Source organism: Kogia breviceps, chromosome X (assembly GCF_026419965.1).
Source record: "Kogia breviceps isolate mKogBre1 chromosome X, mKogBre1 haplotype 1, whole genome shotgun sequence".
In the NCBI taxonomy this organism is placed as follows: domain Eukaryota; kingdom Metazoa; phylum Chordata; class Mammalia; order Artiodactyla; family Physeteridae; genus Kogia; species Kogia breviceps.
The window spans coordinates 86,195,320-86,217,425 of record NC_081330.1 but is presented as its reverse complement, the minus strand read 5'-3'; positions in this window follow the sequence as shown (position 1 = coordinate 86,217,425).

The following is a 22,106-nucleotide window of genomic DNA, read 5'->3' as shown; positions in this document are numbered from 1 at the left end:
TGACTATCTTTAGTGTTATTTTTGGATTTCTTTTTGGTTTTTTTGTGTGTATATATTATAAATTTTTGATTTGTGGTTACCATGAGGTTAAATATAACAATCTACATATATATGTGATTGTTTTAAGTTGCTGAACTCTTAATTCCAAATGCATTTTAACTAGCCTGCATTTGTAATCTCCTGCCCTCACAATTACAGTTTTTGATATCATATTTTATATCTTATCTAATTGCATCATGTATCTCTTAACTGCTTAATGTGGATATAGATGATTTTACTACTTTCATCTTTTAACCTTCCTAGTAGCTTTTTTCATGGATGATTTCCTACCTTTTCTATATGTTTGCCATTACCAATGACATTTATCTGTTCTTAATTTTTATGTTTCTAGTTTTGACCTTTTCTTTTTCACTTATCGTAGTTTCTTTAACATTTATTTCAGTGCTGACTTGATGGTGTTGAACTCTTTCAGCTTTTGTTTGTCTGTAAAGCTTTTGATCTCTCCATCAAATCCAAATGAGAGCCTTGCCAAGTAGAGTATTCTCAGTTGTAGATGTTTACCTTTCATCATTTTAACTATATTTTGCCACTCCCTTTTGGCCTGCAGAGTTTCTGTTGAAAAGTCATCTCATAGCTATATGGAAGTTCCCTTGTATGTAATTTGTTGCTTTTCCCTTGCTGCTTTTAATATTCTCTATCTTTTTTTTTTGCCATTTTAATTACAGTGTATCTTGCTGATTTCCTCTTTGTGTTAATCCTACTTGGGACTCTCAGTCCTTCCTGGGCTTTATGTCCTTTTTTTTTCCACATTAGGGAAGTTTTCAGCTATTAAATCTTCAATTATGTTCTCAGCCCCTCTCTCTTCTCCTTCTGGGACCCATAGAGTGTAAATATTAGTGCCCTTGATGTTTGCCCAGAGGTCTCTTAAACTGTCCTCATTTCTTTTCATTTTTTCTTTTCTCTATTCAGCATCAGTGTTTTCTGCTACTCTATTCCAGCTCACTGATCTTTTCCTCTGTATCATTTAATGTACTATTGTTTCCTTCTAGTGTATTTTTCTTTGCAGTTGTTGTATTCTTCATCTTTGGTTGTTTTATATATTTTCTAAATCTTTGTTAAAATCCTCTAACTTCTCTCTCTGTGCATCCATTCTTCTATTGAATTTTTTGTTCATCTTAATGATCCCTATCCTAAACTCTTTCTTGGATAGATTGCTTATGTCCACTTCACTTATCATTCCGAGTAGGTTGCTCTATAATCAACTGTAGGTTACAGAATCTTCTAACTGCTACTAGGGAAATGTTAAGTAGAAATACACAGGTGAGAGACTGTGGTGGAGATGAGTAGTTGCAGTCTTTGGGCATTCAGAAGAAAGTCCACAGAACATGTTTCAAAGGGAGTGGTAGTGATATTGGTGGATCTAGGCTCTATGCCCCATAAAAGTTTGCAAGATATAGCAATTCAAAGCATCTGGTCAAGGTAATACTATAAGGACCAGTATCAGCAGAAGCTGGGAGATAATTTGTTATTTTTTTTAAGTATTTAAGGATTCCAAGTCAGAGGGCACTGTTTTGCAAAATTACAATTAGATATATTATTTTACTGGAGACATGTGGGTGACATGTGTGGTATAGCAAAAAAGGGGTTGCATTTTCCGTAGTTTGCAGGCAGAGTAACTATCCATTTTTATTTTCTTTCCAAAGACAGGGTCCTGAGAGGGCAGATGCTGAGAACCTAAGACAAATCAGTTTATCACTGTACTTCTCAGGAATAAGGCTGCCTACTTTATTCTGTACAGGTGAGGCCATGCCTTGGAAGAGAATTTGTGTAGATAGTTAGCTTAGGCAAACATATAGAGTGCATGAACTCTTTATATTGTATGGAAATCCAGCTAACTCATTTAACAGAGAATTTAAAAATGGATCTATGGTATGAGGTGGGGTCTGTATAGTATATTGAAATTATGTTTGTTGTTATGTAACAGTGAAATTGGGGGATAAAAATGGCAAAACAGGAATTTTATGTTAAGAATATTCTATATAGTGCATGTTGATTTTTTTCTCACTTTAGAGAAATTGGAACAGAGTACTAATAAATTCAGAGTTAAGAGATTAAGTTTTGACTCAAACTATACCATGTATCAAAGATAATATGGTCAATATAAACCAGCCAGTAAAATTATTTTTTTATTTATTATATTATGATACAGGAAATATTTTTCCCTTGATGCTTCTTCCCATATCTAGAGTTGCACTATTACAATTAATTTTATAGAGAGCTATATATGTGATCAATTGTCTCAACATGTTTAGCCATCATTAATTCTGTTGGATGTCTGGCTACACATTGGGTAATGCAAGAGACAACAATCTTATAAAATAGGATATAAGTAATATAGTTAGTAACATCAATAAGGTTATAGTACAGCAGAGAAATTATGAACAGTTTCAAAACAACAAAGAGAGAACAAATTAAAACAATGTATAACTAGTTGCAATCTGGATCACCATACGCCATCAAATCCAGAGAGGAGCCAGCTGGAGAAATCAAATTCTGGAGGGATCAGGTAGAGAGAAGAAGATGAGTGTTTCATATCTGTTTATAAAGGTATAATTTATCACCTTGCTGTAGGGCATAGTTAACATAAGAGGTAAGGTTTTCTGGAAAGCAAATATTAAAAGACAGTAATATTTCAGACCAAAAGTCATAAATTATAATTCATATTTATCAGTTCTTTCAGTCCATGTAATTAAATTTTGTTGGTCTGGATGAAGCCATTAAGTTTTCAAACAGTTTTGTAATTTCTTACCCAGTTCAATGGTATGATCTAAAAGTCATGAGAAACTTATATTTTTTTAAAAGTCCATTTAAAAAATATCTTCTTGAAGATCTTCATTTTTTTAAAACATCAGAGTAAACTAATAACTGTCTATAAATGACAAAAGACAAAATAACATAAAGATCTGATTACTATGTAATTGACAAAGAAACAGTTATTTCTGTGACATATAATATTTTAAGATAATAACTAGAACTATGACTGATAACATTATACTAGGATAAACCAATTTTTTAGGAATTCCATATAATTTCTAGACTATCTATATTAATGTCATTTACCCATACAATTTGATGATGTTTGCCATTGTAACTTAACATACCAGATAAACCTAATTATTTTAATACCTCTTTGAAGTTTCAAGGGATCTCTGAAGCATCCCAAGGTTAGCTAGAGGTCAAAAGAACTTCATTTAGAATTTGACTTTAGGAAGTATTAAAGATATCAAAAGGTTTTAAAACACTTGGTCAAAATAGGCTCATAGGTCACCATGAAACAATTCTTATTCACTCAATCAAAGTGACAATAAAAGAATTTAAAGGCAAATATTGAAAGTTACAACAGATTACATAAAAGATAAACTTTACAACCTGTTATTAAAAGTAGATTAATATTTTTAAAAGAATTCATTCTCTTAAAACAAAGAGAAAACCAAATTCTTGTTTTGTACTGGCTTACTTTTAATATTAAAATTTATTTACTCAATTAAATTTTCTTCTAATCTTAACTAGTCCTGACCATGCACAAAACTCTTGTTTCAGGTTTCTTTTCCCACAAACCTTCTATAATTTCCCATTTAACCTTCAAATTTTGTCCTATGCCCCCCCCCACCACCTTTTTTTCTCTCCAGGACAAAATTACTCTCTTTTCCCTTAACAGACTGCATTTCCATTCCTTATATCTTTTTTCCTTTCATACACAGATGTTTTCCATATTAATTTTATTACTTTTAATTACATATATGAGTTAGAATTCGTAACTTTCAAAAACCTTGCTCTTATCTTTTTTTTTTGGTTTTATATTCTACCTGAGTTAATTAGGCTCTCTCAAGTCCTTGTGGACTGTACTTACATTTCTGATTTGTAGAGATTGGCAAGACAAAGATATTTGCTTTTAACTTCCCAAAGAACTCTGCTACCTAAGTGATATTAAAAGATTGATTTGCCCAACTACATTTTCTTTAATTTGTTTCTTTATATCAGCAAGATTTCTAACTAAACTGGGAATCAAGAATTCTATGTTTGAGAAATTTGGGGTTCAATTTATCATGCCTTTAAAAGTTTGCACAAGGCATTCAACAATGGCCCTCTTTCTGCGTGCACAATTTAAACCCAGAGCAGATTGCCTTAGGGGCAAAAAAAACTCCATTATTGCTTTTATTAGCCCCTTATTATTAGCTGCCAGTTTTTACTTCATATTCTCTGGGTTCAAGTAACCCTGTTGGTTTCCTTTAGTATGTTTAATTAATATTGCCTTAGGGGCAGATTTATATGCCTTGTCTTATAATACCAGACAGGGGAATCATTCCCCGTGAGACATAATGTCTATCCCAGAATATAATTAGTCAAAAGAGATGTAACCATCTTATATAAAGCCCATTCAAATATACAAATTTTTGTAAACTTTCATCTTAATTCTACCAACTCTTATACCTTTGAATTTAGCCTCCATTATGACCCCACTAACAAGTCTTGGTCTTACAAGGAATCCCAGAAACTTTCCTTGTTATCCCCTGGCCATTTTATCCATTTATGTATAAAAGACTTTGAGGTCCCTGTTAACAAAAAATCGGCACTTGCCATTGCCATTTCCCAACTACCTCTACAAGGATTAAATCATGTGCTGCTGCAGCTGCTGATTTTAACACCCCCTTGAAAGGAGTTCAGGGTGGAGAGCAGAAATGGGGCATTCTGTGTTCTGGGAAAAACTGGCAGAACAAGTCTTCAGATAGTTAGATATTTTCAGGAGCCAATTTTATGAGCCCAATTCTTGCACCTCTTCATATCTAGAAAAGCACTAAAATCCTTCATGGTGATGACTGCTCCTCGTAACCTTCTGCTAAAAAAAAAAAATGTGCCTGATTATATGTACTCCCCTGTCACCAAAATCACATATATACTGATCTTTCCCCCTACCTCTTTGGAGCAATTTCTCAGAACTATCTGAAATACTATCTCCCAGTCTATAGTCTCCATTTTGTTGCAGGAAGGGGGACCCCTTCCAGGGCCCAAGAGTGGGGTCTTATCTAACACTCACAAATGAATCGTCCGAGAAGACACACGTGCTAACAAAGTAAGACACTTTTTTGGGAAGGAGCACCCGGATGGAGAGAAGCAGGGTAAGGGAACCTGGAACTACTCTGCCACATGGCTCGTAGTCTCGGGTTTTATGATAATGGGGATAGTTTCCAGGTTGTCTCTGGACAATCATCCTGACTCAGGGTCCTTTCTGGTGGCACACGCAACCACTCAGCCAACATGGATTCCAGCAAGGAGGATTCTGGGAGGTTGGTAGGACATGTGGACTGGCGCCTCCTTTCTCCTTTTAAACTTTCTTCTGCTTGGTGTTGGCTTGTTCGTTCCATGCTCCTTACCAGAATCTCCTGTCATAAAATAACTCATGCAAATTGTTACTGTCTTTCATGGCCAGCATGCGTGGTTTCAGTCAGTGTTTCTCCAAGCAATTTTACCCCAAATAAAACGTGATTCACAATTATAATGTTGTGCTATTATCTTAAGTCAACACCCCCAGTGAGGGGTCAAGCCAAGGTAGCCAAATCCTTTTGTCAGTCATTAACTTAATTAACCGACCTAACGTTCTTCCAGGCAATTGCTTGTCAGGTACCTTGGTGTAAATTTCTTTAAGCTTTTTAATTTTAAAAAACTGAGGTAAATAAAGCAGACTTGTTTGGAGCCAACATTTTAGAGGGACCAGTTGGGGGGCCCTTTTGTCATAAAAACTTAGGTTGTGTTTGTTTTGATCCCAGCAGTGTCCATTTTTTTTAACATCTGTATTGAAGTATAATTGCTTTACAATGGTGTGTTAGTTTTTGCTCTACAACAAAGTAACTCAGTTATACATATACATATGTTCTCATATCTCTTCCCTCTTCCTTCTCCCTCCCTCTCAACATCCTATCCCACCACCCTAGCTGGTCACAAACCACCTAGCTGATCTCCCTGTGCCATGCGGCTGCTTCCCACTAGCTATCCACCCTAAGTTTGGTAGTGTATATATGTTCATGCCACTCTCTCATTTCATCACAGCTTACCCTTCCCCCTCCCCATATCCTCAAGTCCATGCTATAGTAGATCTGTGTTTAATTCCCGTCCTACCCCTAGGCTCTTCATGACATAATTTTTTCTTAGATTCCATATATACATATATATGTACGGTATTTCTTTTTCTCCTTCTGATTTACTTCACTCTGCATGACAGACTCCAAGTCCATCCACCTCACTACAGATAACTCAGTTTCGTTTCTTTTTATGGCTGAGTAATATTCCATTCTATATAGCTGCCACATCTTCTTTATCCATTCGTATGTTGATGGACACGTAGGTTGCTTCCATGTCCTGAATATTGTAAATAGAGCTGCAATGAACATTTTGGTACATGACTCTTTTTGAATTATGGTTTTCTCAAGGTATATGCACAGTAACGGGATTGCTGGGTCATATGGTAGTTCTATTTGTAGTTTTTTAAGGAATCTCAATACTGTTCTACACAGTGTCTGTATCAATTTACATTCCCACCAACAGTGCAAGAAAATTCCTTTTCTCCACACCCTCTCCAGCATTTATAGTTTCTAGATTTTTTGATGATGGCCATTCTGACCGGTGTGAGATGATATCTCATTATAGTTTTGATTTACATTTCTCTAATGATTAATGATGTTGAGCACTCTTTCATGTGTTTGTTGGTGATCTGTATATCTTCTTTGGAGAAATGTCTATTTAAGTCTTCGGCCCATTTTTGGATTGGGTTGGTTGTTTTTTGTTATTGAGCGGCATGAATTGTTGTAAATTTTGGAGATTAATCCTTTGTCAGTTGCTTCTTTGCAACTATTTTCTCCCATTCTGAGGGTTGTCTTATGATCGTGTTTATGGTATCCTTTGTTGTGCAAAAGCTTTGAAGTTTCATTAGGTCCCATTTGTTTATTTTTGTTTTTATTTCCATTTCTCTAGGAAGTGGGTCATAAAGGATCTTGCTGTGATTTATGTCATAGAGTGGTCTAGCTATGTTTTCCACTAAGTTTGATAGTATCTGGCCTTAAATTTAGGTCTTTAACACATGTTGAGTTTATTTTTATGTATGGTGTTAGAAAGTGTTCTAATTTCATATGTTTACATGTACCTGTCCAGCTTTCCCAGCACCACTTACTTAAGAGGTTGTCTTTTCTCCACTGTATATTCTTGCCTCCTTTATCAAAGATAAGGTGACATATGTGCGTGGGTTTATCTTTGGGCTTTCAATCCTGTTCCATAGATCTATATTTCTGTTTTAGTGCCAGTACCATACTGTCTTGATTACTATAGCTTTGTAGTCTAGTCTGAAGTCAGGGAGCCTGATTCCTCAAGCTCCATTTTTCATTCTCAAGATTGCTTTGGCTATTCGGAGTCTTTTGTGTTTCCATACAAATTATGAACTTTTTGGTCCTAGTTCTGTAAAAAATGCCAGTGGTAGTTTCATAGGGATTGCATGGAATCTGTAGATTGCTTTGGGTAGTAGAGTCACTTTCACAATATTGATTCTTCCAATCCAAGAACATGATATATCTCTCCATCTATTTTTATCATCTTTAATTTCTTTCATCAGTATCTTATAAATTTCTGCATACAGGTGTTCTGTCTCCTTAGGTAGGTTTATTCCTAGATATTTTCTTCTTTTTGTTGCAATGGTAAATATGAGTGTTTTCTTAATTTCACTCTCAGATTATTAATCATTGGTGTATAAGAATCCCAGAGATTTCTGTGCATTAATTTTGTATCCTGCTACTTTACCAATTTCATTGATTAGGCCTAGTAGTTTTCTGGTAGCATCTTTAGTATTCTCTATGTATAGATAGTATCCTGGCATCTGCAAACAATGACAGTTTTACTTCTTCTTTTCCTATTTGGATTCCTTTTATTTCTTTTTCTTCTCTGATTGCTGTGGCTAGAACTTTCAAAACTATGTTGAATAAGAGTGGTGACAGTTTGCAACCTTGTCTTTTTCCTCATCTTACTGGAAATGGTTGCAGTTTTTCACCATTGAGGACGATATTGGCTGTGAGTTTGTCATATATGGCCTTTATTATCTTGAGGAAAGTTCCCTCTATGCCTACTTTCTGCAGGGTTTCTTTCATAAATGGGTGTTGAATTTTGTCAAAAGCTTTCTCTGCCTCTATTGAGATGATCATATGGTTTTTCTCATTCAGTTTGTTGATATGGTGTATCACGTTGATTGATGTGTGTATACTGAAGAATCCTTGCATTCCTGGAATAAACCCTACTTGACCATGGTGTATGCTCCTTTTAATGTGCTGTTGGATTTTGTTTGCTAGTATTTTGTTAAGGATTTTTGCATCTATGTTCATCAATTATATTGGCCTGTAGTATTCTTTCTTTGTGATGTCTTTGTCTGGTTTTGGTATCAGGGTGATGGTGGCCTCATACAATGAGTTTGGGAATGTTTCTCCCCTCCTATCTTTTGGAAGAGTTTCAGAAGGATAGGTGTTAGCTCTTCTCTAAATGTTTGGTAGAATTCACCTGTGAAACCTGGGCTTTTGTTTGTTGGAAGATATTTAATCACAGATTCAATTTCAGTGCTTGTGAATGCTCTGTTTATATTTTCTATTTCTTGCTGGTTCAGTCTCAGCAAGTTGTGCATTTCTAAGAATTTATCCATTTCTTCCAGGTTGTCCATTTATTGGCATAGAGTTGCTTGTAGTAATCTCTCATAATCTTTTTTATTTCTGCACTGTCCATTGTTACTTCTCCTTTTTCATTTCTAATTCTATTGATTTGAGTCTTCTCTCTTTTTTTCTTGATCAGTCTGGTTAATGGCTTATCAATATTGTGTATCTTCTCAAAGAACCCGCTTTTAGTTTTATTAATCTTTGCTATCATTTCCTTCATTTCTTTTTCATTTATTTCTGATCTGATCTTTATGATTTCTTTCCTTCTGTTAATTTTGAGATTTTTTTGTTCTTGCTCTAATTTCTTTAGGTGCAAGGTTAGGTTGTTTATTCGAGATATTTCATGTTTCTTAAGGTAGGATTGTATTGCTATAAACTCCCCTCTTAGCACTGCTTTTGCTGCATCCCATAGGTTTTGGGGAATCATGCCTCCATTGACATTTGTTTCTAGGTATTTTATTATTTCCTCTTTGATTTCTTCAGAGATCACTTTGTTATCAAGTAGTGTATTATTTAGCCTCCATATCTTTGTATTTTTTACAGATTTTTTCCTGCAATTGATATCTAGTCTCCTCGCATTGTGGTAGGAAAAGATGCTTGATACGATTTCAATTTTCTTAAATTTACCAAGGCTAGATTTGTGACCCAACGTATGATCTATTCTGGAGAATGTTCTATGACCACTGGAGAGGAATTTCCAATAAATATTAATTAAGTCCATCTTATTTAATGTATCATTTAAAACTTGTGTTTCCTTATTTATTTTAATTTTGGATGATCTCTCCATTGGTGAAAGTGGGTTGTTAAATTCCCCTACTATGATTATGTTACTCTTGATTTCCTCTTTTATGGATGTTAGTATTTACATTATGTATTGAGGTACCCCTATGATGAGTGTATAAATATTTACAATTGTTATATGTGTTTCATGGATTGATGCCTTTATCATTGCATAGTGTCCTTCTTTGTCTCTTGTAGTAGTCTTTATTTTAAAGTCTATTTTATCTGATATGAGAATTGCTACTTCAGCTTTCTTCTGATTTCCATTTACATGGGATATCTTTATCCATCCCCTCACTTTTAGTCTGTATGTGTCCCTAGGTATGAAGTGGGTCTCTTATAGACAACATATATATGTTTCTTGTTTTCATATCCATTCAGCCAGTCTGTGTCTTTTGGTGGGAGCATTTAATCCATTTACATTTAAGGTAATTTTCGATATGTATGTTCCTATTACCATTTACTTAATTGTTTTGAGGGTTTTTTGGTAGGTCTTTTACTTCTCTTGTGTTTCTTGCCTAGAGAAGTTCCGTTAGCATTTGTTGTAAAGCTGAGTTGGTGGTGCTGAACTCTCTCATATTTTGCTTGTCCTTAAAGATTTTAATTTCTCCCTCAAATCTGAATGAGATCCTTGCTGGGTAGAGTAATGTTGGTTGTAGGTTTTTCTCCTTCATCACTTTAAATATGTCCTGCCACTCCATTCTGGCTTGCAGAGTTTCTGTGGAAGATCAGATGTTAATTTATGGGGATTCCCTTGTGTATTATTTCTTGTTTTTCCATTGTTGCTTTTAATATGTTTTCTTTGTATTTAATTTTTGATAGTTTGATTAATATGTGTCTTGGTGTATTTCTCCTTGGATTTATCCTGTATGGGGCTCTCTCTGTTTCCTGGACTCGATTGACTATTTCCTTTCCCATATTAGGATAGATTTCAACTATAATCTCTTTAAATATTTTCTCACTCCGTTTTTGTTTTTTTTTTTTTTTGTGGTATGTGGGCCTCTCACTGTTGTGGCCTCTCCCGTTGCGGAGCACAGGCTCCAGACGCGCAGGCCTAGCGGCCATGGCTCATGGGCTTAGTTGCTCATGTGGGATCTTCCCGGACCAGGGCACGAACCTGTGTCTCCTGCATTGGCAGGTGGATTCTCAACCACTGCGCCACCAGGGAAGCCCTCACTCCGTTTCTTTTTCTCTTCTTCTTCTGGATCCCCTATAATTCAAATGTTGGTGTATTTTATGTTGTCCCAGAAGGCTCTGAGACTGTCCTCTTTTCTTTTCATTCTTATTTCTTTATTCTGTTCTGCAGTAGTTATTTCCAATATTTAATATTCCAGGTCACTTATCTGTTCTTCTGCCTCAGTTATTCTGCTATTAATATCTTCTAGAGTATTTTTAATTTCATTTATTTTGTTGTTCATCACCGCTTGTTTCCTCTTTAGTTCTTCTAGATCCTTGTTAAATGTTTCTTGCATTTGTCTATTCTATTTCAAGATTTTGGATCATCTTTACTATCATTATTCTGAATTCTTTTTCAGGTAGACTGCCTATTTCCTCTTCATTTGTTAGGTCTGGAGGGTTTTTACCTTGCTCCTTCATCTGCTGTGTGTTTTTCTGTCTTTTCATTTTGCTTATCTTACTGTGTTTGTGGTCTTCTTTTTGCAAGCTGCAGGTTCGTAGTTCCCGTTGTTTTCTGTGTCTGTGCCCAGTGGCGTATGTTGGTTCAGTGAGTTGGGTAGGTTTCCTGGTTGAGGGAACTAGTTCCTGTGTTCTGGTGGATGAGGCTGGATCTTGTCTTTCTCATGGGCATGTCAACATCTATGGTGTGTTTTGGTGTGTCTGTAGCCTTATTATTATTTTAGGCAGTCTCTCTGCTAATGGATGGGGCTGTGGTCCTTTCTTGCTAGTTGTTGAGCACATGGTTTCCAGCACTGTACTTTGCTATTCGTTGAGTGAAGCTGGGTCTTGCTGTTGAGATGGAGATCTCTGGGAGAATTTCGCCATTTGATATTACATGGAGCTGGAACGTCTCTTGTGGACCAGTGTCCTGAAGTTGTTTCTCTCAACTCTGAGACACAGCCCTGATGCCTGGCTGAAGCACCAAGAGCCATTAATCCACACGGCTCAGAATAAAAGGGAGAAAAAAATAGAAAGGAAAGAAATAAAGGAAGGAAGGAAGGAAGAGAGAAAGGAAGAGAGGAAGGAAGTGGGGAAAGAAGAATGGAAGGAATAAAGGAAGAAAGACAGAAAGACAGAAAGAAAGAAGATAAAATAAATTCGGATAAAATAAAGTTATTAAAATAAAAATAATTATTAAAAAGAAAAAAATTTTTAATTAAAAAAAAAACACATGATGATCTGAACCCTATGCCAAATGGTGAAAGCAATACAGACAAAATCTCACACAGAAGCAAACACCTACACACTCACAAAAAGAGAAAAAGGGGAAAAAATATATCTTGCTCCCAGATTCCACCTCCTCAACTTGAGATGATTCGCTGTCTATTCAGGTATTCCACAGATGCAGGGCACTTCAAGTTGATTGTCGAGCTTTAATCCACTGCTTCTGAGGCTGCAGGGAGAGACCTCCCCCTCTTCTCTTTGTTCGCACAGCTCCTGGGGTTCAGCTTTAGACTTGGTCCTGACTGTGCGTTTAGGTCGCCCAATGGCAACTGCTCTTCGCTCACACAGGATGGGGTTAAAGGAGCAGCTGATTCGGGGGGTCTGTCTCACTCGGGCCGGGGTGAGGGAGGGGTACGGATGAGGGGTGAGCCTGCAGCGGCAGAGGGCAGTGGAACATTGCACCAGCCTGAGGTGCCCCGTGCATTCTCCCAGGGAAGTTTTACCTGCATCCTGGGACCCTGGCAGTCATGGGCTGCACTGGCTCCCGGGAGGGGAGGTGTAGAGAGTGACCTGTGCTCACACACAGGCTTCTTGGTGGTGGCAGCAGCAGCAGCCTTAGTGTTCATGCCCATCTCTGGTGTCCGTGCTGACAGCCTCAGCTTGCGCCCATTTCTGGAGCTCCTTTAAGCAGCACGCTTAATCCCCTCTTCTGGCACACCAGGTAACAAAGAGGCAAGCAAAAGTCTCTTGTCTCTTCGGCAGCTCCACGCCCGTCTCTGGAGCTCCTTTAAGCGGTGCACTTAATCCCCTCTCCTTGCCCACTAGGAAGCAAAGAGGGAAGAAAAAGTCTCTTGCATCTTTGGCGGCTCCAGACTTCTCCGGGACTCCCTCCTGGCTAGCTGTGGTGCACTAACCCCTTCAGGCTGTGTTCACACAGCCAACCCCAGTCCTCTCCAGGCTTACGACCAAAGCCCAAGCCTCAGCTTCCAGCCGCCGCCCGTCCCGGCGGGTGAGCACACAAGCCTCTTGGGCTGGTGAGTGCTGCTCAGCACTGATCCTCTGCAGAAATCTTTCTGCTTTGCCCTCCGCACCCTGTTACTGCCCTCTCCTCCATGGCTCTGAAGCTCTCCCCTCTGCCTCCCGCAGTCTCCGCTCGTGAAGGAGCTTCTAGTGTGTGGATAACTTTTCTCTTTCACAGCTCCCTCCCACTGCTGCAGGTCCCTTCCCTATTCTTTTGTCTCTATTTATTCTTTTCTTCTTTTGCCCTACCATGTATGTGAGGAGTTTCTTGCCTTTTGGAAGGTCTGAGGTCTTCTGTCAGCATTCAGTGGGTGTTCTATAGGAGCAGTTCCACCTGTAGATGTATTTCTGATATATCTATTGGGAGGAAGGTGATCTCTATGTCTTACTCTTCCGCCATCTTCTCTCCGTCCTCCAGTGTCCATTTTATTTATCCCATTTCATAATAACCATGTAAGATTTCCATCCTGTAGTGACAAGTCCCTTTAAAATTTCCACCTTGTTTGGAAGAAGTCGTTTTCCCTTCCCCTCAGTTTCTTCCAATTCCCTTGTTAATCAACCTAATTTGCATTAATTAACCTAGTATTTTTATTAACATCCATAAGACCCATTGAGGGGAATCCACGACCACAAGTAAGGTTTCCCAAACCATTGTTTGTTTGTTTGTTTGTTTTAATCTAAGGGAGTTCTTAAGCTGTTATATTTTTATATCCAGATTTTAATTTGGTCTTTGTATAGGTACCAATAAAACAGCTGTTTATAATGAGAGCTCTCTATAGATTTATCAATTTAGAAGTGTTTCCAATTTAAAAGATCCATAGTCTGGCCATTGATGAGTAGTATCTTAATAGCAACTCAAACAAATAAGATGCAAGAGGTGTCCTTACAAGAGAGTGCAAAAGATACAGTCTTCACAAAATCCAGAAGCTATACTCCCCAAAACAGTCTAAGAAAGTAAAGGCCTTCATTGTACAGGTGGACACAATGAAGACTGAGATGGAAAAGGTCCCTTATGGGCTGTAATCCCTATGACAAATTTCCTTGAGAGCTGGCATAGCCAAAGAGACTGCTCAAAATCCAATTCTATTCAACTGGCTGCCAGTGTACACCATATGTATACCTTCTGGATGGCACATACCATTCTCTCAAAACATAGAGCAAAACATCTAAGAAGATCTAGTAGAACATTTACTTTTCAAAGGCACAGGAAGAGAAATGCAAGCTCCTCCTAAAAGGGATTTTGTTCCGTTAAGGTCAGAATTCTGAAAAGATGTTCCTTTCAAGCCAGCTTTCTCTAACTGTGTACAGAAAATCCAGTTTGGGAATGTGAAAAAGAGCCCCATCTTGGCCATTTTTAGTGTTAGATTTTTTTAGTTCCCAATTAAGTAAGTCCTTGCAAGTATAAGTTTCATACGTATTGTACACGAATCTGGCTTGGGTGTTAGTTGAAGGCTGGCTTTTGGTGGTCTGGATGAAGCCATTAAGTTTCAAACAGTTTTGTAATTTGTCAGTTGCTTCATTTGCAAATATTTTCTCCCATTCTGAGGGTTGCCTTTTAATCTTGCTTATAGTTTCCTTTGTTGTGCAAATACCTTAAGTTTCACTAGGTCCCATTTGTTTATTTTTGTTTTTATTTCCATTTCTCTAGGAGGTGGGTAAAAAACGATCTTGCTGAGATTAATGTCATAGACTGTTCTGCCTATGTTTTCCTATACGAGTTTGTTAGTGTCTGGCATTACATTTAGGTCTTTAATCCATTTTGATTTTATTATTGTATATGGTGTTAGGGAGTGTTCTAATTTCATTCTTTTACATGTAGCTGTCCGAAATTCCCAGCACCACTTATTGAAGAGGCTGTCTTTTCTCCACTGTATATTTTTGCCTCCTTTATCAAAAATAAGGTGACCATATGTGCGTGGGTTAACCTCTGGGCTTCCTATCCTGTTCCATTGATCTATATTTCTGTTTTTGTGCCAGTACCATACTGTCTTGATTACTGTAGCTTTGTAGTATAGTCTGAGTCAGGAAGCCTGATTCAACTAGCTCTGTTTTTCCTTCTCAAGATTGCTTTTGCTATTCAGGGTCTCTTGTGTTTCCATACAAATTGTGAAATTTTTTGTTCTGGCTCTGTGAAAAATGCCAGTGATAGTTTGATAGGGATTGCATTGAATGTAGATTGCTTTGGGTTGTAGTCATTTTCACATTGTTGATTCTTCCAATTCAATAACATGGTATATCTTTCCACTATTTGTGTCATCTTTAATTACTTTCATCAGTGTCTTATAATTTTCTGCATACAGGTGTTTTGTCTCCTTAGGTAGGTTTATTCCTAGATATTTTATTCTTTTTGTTACAATGGTAAATCAGAGTGGTTTCTTAATTTCACTTTCAGATATTTCATCATTAGTGTATAGGAATGCAGAGATTTCTGTGCATTAATTTTGTATCCTGCTACTTTACCAAATTCATGTTTAGCTCTTGCATTTTCTGATACCATCCTTAGGACTCTCTATGTATAGTATCATGTCATCTGCAAACAGTTACATCTTTACTTCTTTCTGATTTGGATTCCTTTTATTTCTTCTTCTTCTCTGATTTCTATGGCTAAAACTTCCAAAATTATGTTGAATAATAGTGCTGAGAGTGGGCAACCTTGTCTTGTTCCTGATCTTAGTGGATCATTCATTTGTTCACCATTGAGGATGATGTTGGCTGTGGGTTTGTCCTATATGGCCTTTATTATGTTGACAAAAGTTCCGTCTTTGCCTACTTTCTGCAGGGTTTTTATCATAAATGGGTGTTGAATATTGTCAAAAGCATTCTCTTCATCTACTAAGATAATCAGATGATTTTTCTCCTTCAATTTGTTAATATGGTGTATCACATTGATTAATTTGTGTATATTGAAGAATCCTTGCATTCCTGGGATTAACCACATGATCATGGCATATGATCCTTTTAATGTGCTGTTGGATTCTGTCTGTAAGTATTTTCTTGAGTATTCTTTTGTCTATGTTCATCAGCGATATTGATCTGTACCTTCCTTTCTTTGTGACATCTTTGTCTGGTTTTGGTATCAGGGTGACTGTGGCCTTGTAAAATGAGATTGGGAGTGTTCCTCCCTCTGTTATTTTGGTAGCGTTTGAGAAGGATAGGTGTTAGCTCTTCTCTAAATGTTTGATAAAATTTGCCTGTGAATCCATCTGGTCCTGGGCTTTTATACATTGTAAGATTTTAATCACAGTTTCAATTTCAATGCTTGTGATTGGTCTGTTCATATTTTCCATACCTTCTTGGTTCAGTCTTGCAAGGTTGTGCATTTCTAAGAATTTGTTCATTTCTTCCAGATTGTCCATTTATTGAAACAGAGTTGCTTGCAATAATCCCTCATTATCATTTGTATTTCTGCAGTGTCACTTGTTACTTCTCCTTTTTGATTTCTAATTCTACCGATTTGAGTCTTCTCCCTTTTTTCCTTGATGAGTCTGGCTAATGGTTTATCAATTTTATTTATCTTCTCAAACAAACAGCACTTACTTTTATTGATTTTTGCTTTCATTTCCTTCATTTCTTTCTGATCTGAAATTTATTATTTCTTTTCTTATCTTAACTTTGGAGGTAATTTTCTTCTTCTTTCTCTAATTGCTTTATGTATACAGTTAGGTTGTTTATTGGAGATGTTTCTTGTTTCTTCAGGTAGGATTGTATTGCTATAAACTTCCCTCTTAGGACTGCTTTTGCTGCATCCCGTAGGTCTTGGCCCATTGACTTTTTATTGTAATTTGTTTCTAGGTATTTTTTAATTTCCACTTTGATTTCTTCAGTGACCACTTCATTATTAAGTAGTGTATTGTTTAGCCTCCATGTGTTTATATTTTTTACAGATTTTTTTACTCTGGTTGATATCTAGTCTCATAGGATTGTGGTTGGAAAAGATACTTGATACAACTTCAATTTTCTAAAATTTACCACGGCTTGATTTGTGACCCAAGATATGATCTATCCTGGAGAACGTTCCATGATCACTTGAGAAGAATGTGTATTCTGTTGATTTTGGATCGAATGTCCCATAAATATCAATTAAGTCCATCTTGTTTAATATATCATTTAAAGCTTGTGTTTCCTTATTTATTTTCATTTTGGATGATCTGTCCATTGGTGAAAGAGGGGTGTTAAAGTCCCCTACTATGATTGTGTTACTGTCGATTTCCCCTTTTATGGCTGTTAGTATTTGCCTTATGTATTGAGGTGCTCCTATGTTGGGTGCATAAATATTTACAATTGTTATATCTTCTTCATGGATCGATCCCTTGATCATTATGTAGTGTCCTTCTTTGTCTCTTGTAATAGTTTTTATTTTAAAGTCTATTTTGTCTGATATGTGAATTGCTACTCCAGCTTTCTTCTGATTTCCATTTGCATGGAATATCTTTTACCATCCCCTCACTTTCACTCTGTATGTGTCCTAGGGCTGAGTTTGGTCTCTTGTACACAGCATATATACAGGTCTTGTTTTGGTATCCATTCTGCCGGTCTATGTCTCTTCATTCGACCATTTAATCCATTTACATTTAAGGTAATTATTGATATATATGTTCCTATTACCATTTCCTTAATTGTTTTGGGTTTATTTTTGTAGGTCTTTTCCTTCTCTTGTGTTTCCTGCCTAGAGAAGTTCCTTTACCATTTGTTGTAAAGCTGCTTTGGTGGTGCTGCATTCTCTTAGCTTTTGCTTGTCTGTAAACGTATTAATTTCTCCATCAAATCTGAATGAGTTCTTTGCTGGGTAGAGTAATCTTCATTGTAGGTTTTTCTCCTTCATCACTTTAAATATGTTCTGCCACTCCCTTCTGGCTTACAGTGTTTCTGCTGAAAGATCCACTGTTAACCTTATGGAAATTCCCTTGTGTGTTTTTTGTTGTTTTTCCCTTGCTGTTTTTAATATGTTTTCTTTGTATTTAATTTTTGATAGTTTGATTCATATGTGTCTTGGTGTGTTTCTCCTTGGATTTATCCTTTGATGGACTCTGTTCTTCCTGGACTTGATTAACTGTTTCCTTTCCCATATTAGGGAAGTTTTCACATATAATCTCTTCAAATATTTTCTCAGTCCCTTTTCTTTTCTCTTCTTCTTCTGGATCCCTATAATTCGAATTTTGGAGTGTTTAATGTTGTCCCAGAGGTCTCTGAGACTGTCCTCAATTCTTTTCATTGTTTTTGTCTTTATTCTGCTCTGCAGTCCTTATTTCCCTTATTTTATCTTCCAGGTCAATTATCCGTTCTTCTGCCTCACTTTTCTGCTATTGATCTGTTCTAGAGAATTTTAAATTTCATTCATTGTGTTGTTCATCACTCTTTCTTTGCTCTTCCGTTTTTCTAGATCCATGTTAAATGTTTCTTGTATATTCTTCATTCTATTTTCAAGATTTTAGATCATCTTTACTATCATTATTCTGAGTTCTTTTTCAGGTAAACTGCCTATTTCCTCTTCCTATTTTATGTCTAGTGGGGTTTTGCCTTGTTCCCTCTTCTGGTGTGTGTTTCTCTGTCTTCCCATTTTGCTTAACTTACTGTGTTTGGGATCTCCTTTTCTCTGGCTGTTGTTTTGTAGTTCCCATTTTTTTGATGTCTGCCCCCAGTGGCTGATGTTTGTTCAGTGGGTTGTGGAGGCTTACTGGTGGAGGGGACCACTGCCTGTGTTCTGGTCGCTGCAGCTGAATCTTGTATTTCCGTTGGCTGGGTCCACGTCTGCTGGTGTGTTTTGTCATGTCTGTGACCTTATTATGATTTTAGACAGCCTCTCTGCTAATGGATATGGTTTTGTTCCTGTCTTCCTAGTTGTTTGGCATAAGGTGTCCAGCACTGTATCTTGCTTGTCATTGAGTAGAGTTTGGTCTTGGCTTTAAGCTGGAGATCTCTGGGAGATTTTTGCTAGTTGATATTATGTGGAGCTGGGAGGTCTCTTGTGGACCAGTGTCCTGAACTTGGCTCTCCCACTTCAGAGGCACTGCCCTGATGCCTTGCTGGAGCACCAAGTTCCTGTCATCCACACGGCTCAGAATAAAATGGAGAAAAAAAAGAAAGACAGAGAGAAGGAGATAAAATAAAATAAAAGAAAGTTAAATAAAATAAAATGAATAAAATAAAAAATAAAATCTAATTCTTTTTAAAATTTTTAAGTAATAAAAAAAGAAAGAAAGAAACAAGAGAACAACCAAACCAAAAAACAAATCCACCAATGATAACAAGTGCTAAATACTATATACTAAAACAAAAACAAAAAACTAAAAACGGAGAGACAGAGCCCTAAGAGAAATATTAAAAGCAAAGGTATACAGACAAAATCAGACAGAGAAGCATACACATACACATTCACAAAAAGAGAAAAAGGGAAAAATATATGTATATAGTTGCTCCCAAAGTCCACCTCCTCAATTTGGGATGACTCGTTGTCTATTCAGGTATTCCACAGATGCAGGGTACATCAAGTTGACTGTGAAGATTTAATCCACTGCTCCTGAGGCTGCTGGGAGAAGTTTCCCTTTCTCTTCTTTGTTCACACAAGTCCTGGCTTTCAGCTTTTGGTTTGGACCTGCCTCTGCATGTAGGTCGCCTGAGGGCATCTGTTCTTCCCTCAGACAGGACAGTGTTAATGAAGCAGCTGATTCAGGACACTGGCTCTCTCAGGCTGCGGGGAGGGAGCGGTATGGAATGCGGGGCAAACCTGTGGCGCAAAGGCAGGCATGAAATTGCATCAGGCTGATGCGTGCTGTGTGTTCTACTGGGGAATTTGTCCCTGGATCACGGGACCCTGGCAGTGGCAGGCTGCACAGGCTCCCTTGAGGGGAGGTGTGGATAGTGACCTCTGCTTGCTCACAGGCTTCTTGGTGGCTGCAGAAGCATTAGCGTCTCTACCCCGTCTCTGGGGTCCTCGCTGATGTCTGCGGCTCGCTCCTGTCTCTAGAGCTCCTTTAAGGGTCGCTCTTAATCCCCTCTCCTCATGCACCAGGAAACAAAGAGGCAAGAAAAAGTCTCTTGACTCTTCGGCAGCTCCAGACTTTGTCCCACACTCCCTTCCAGCTAGCTGTGGCACACTACCCTCTTCAGGTTGTGTTCCACAGCCAACCCCAGTCCTCTCCCTGGCATCCAACTGAGGCCCAAGCCTCAGCTCCCAGGCCCCACCTATCCCAGCAGTGAGCAGACAAACCTTTTGGGCTGGTGAGTGCTGGTCGGCACCGATCATCTATGTGGGAATCTCTCCTCTTTGCCCTCCACACTCCTGTTGCTATGCTCTCTTCCATGGCTCCAAAGCTGCCCCCCTCCACCACCCACATACTTCACCGGGAAGGGGCTTCCTATTGTTTGGAAACCTTTCATCCTTCACAGCTCCGTCCCACTGGTGCAGGTTCCATCCCTATTCTTTTGTCTCTGTTTGTTTCTTTTGTCTTTTGCCCTACCCAGGTACGTGAGGAGTTTCTTGCCTTTTGGGAGGTTTGTGGTCTTCTACCAGCGTTCAGTAGGTGTTCTGTAGGAGTTGTTCCACATGTAGATGTATTTCTGATATATTTGTGAGGAGGAAGGTGAACTCCACATCTTACTCTTCTGCCATCTTGAAGCTAACTCCTATACAGGAACCTCTAAAAAATATATTGGTGTCTGTAATTCACAACCCAAGACTTCTACACCTATTCTGATTTGATTGGTATGAGCAATGGTCTGAGCATCTGCATATTTTTTAAATCCCCCCTTGGGAATTCACTGGTAGTTCAGTGTTTAGGATTTCGTGCTTCTACTGCAGGGGGCAAGGGTTGGATCCCTAGTCAGGGAACTAAGATTCTGCATGGCATGGTGTATGTCCAAAACAAAAGAAAAGCCCCCCTTAGCTGATTCTAATATGTAATCATATTGAGAACCATGTACGTAGAGACAGAGGTATCTGAGTTTGTATTCTAGATCCTTTACTCACTAGTTGTGTGATATTAACCAAATTCTTATGCCTCTCTGTCCTTCAGTTTCTTTTTTCTTTTTAACATCTTTATTGGAGTATAATTGATTTACAATGGTGTGTTAGTTTCTGCTGTATAACAAAGTTAATCAGCTGTACGTATACATATATCCACATATCCCCTTCCATTTGCGTCTCCCTCCTACCCATTCCTATCCCTCCCTTCTAGGTGGTCACAAAGCACTGAACTGATCTCCCTGTGCTATGCGGCTACTTCCCACTAGCTACTTTACATTTGTTAATTTATATATGTCAATGTCACTCTCTCACTTCATCGCAGCTTACCCTTCCCCCTCCCCGTGTCCTCAAGTCCATTCTCTACATCTGCATCTTTATTCCTGCTTCTAAGTTCTTCAGATACTTTTTTCTTTTAGATTCCATATGTATGTGTTAGCGTACAGTATTTGTTTTTCCCTTTCTGGCTTACTTCACTTTGTATGACAGACTCTTGGTCCATCCACCTCACTACAAATAACTCAATTTTGTTTCTTTTTATGGCTGAGTAATATTCCATGGTATATATGTGCCTGACCTTCAGTTTCTGTATCTGTAAAATGTGGTTAATATGACTTGTAAAGCAACTATACTCCAATTAAGAAAAAAAAGACCTATCTTACAGTGAAATACATTAAAGGATTAAATTAAAAATAAAATGAGGGCTTCCCTGGTGGCGCAGTGGTTGAGAGTCCGCCTGCCGATGCAGGGGACACGGGTTCGTGCCCCGGTCCGGGAGGATCCCACATGCCGCGGAGCGGCTGGGCCCGTGAGCCATGGCCGCTGCGCCTGCGCGTCCGGAGCCTGTGCTCTGCGGCGGGAGAGGCCACAACAGTGAGAGGCCCGCGTACCGCAAAAAAAAAAAAAAATAAAAAAAAAATAAATAAATAAAATGAAATGTGTAATGAGCATATAAGAAATGCTTCATAAAGGTTTCTATTATTCCATATCTTTCCCATGTCACAAAGGTATGTCTCTCTGCATATCCAAGGTAGAAAATAAGTCTGTGATGGCAGAGAGATTAGGACTCCTGACCCAGCTGAAATAAGTCCTAATTAAGTGAACCCAAATGGTAATCAATTCTAGTTTGCCCTTCAGTGGTGGCCCCTGCTTGATAATCTTCCTGCTTGTCTGCCAGGAACAGCAGCAGGGAGGCCATTCTGAAGAACATTTCATTCCATTGTTACAGGCAAGTGTTTTGATTTTACACTGCATTGACTTTCTGCAGA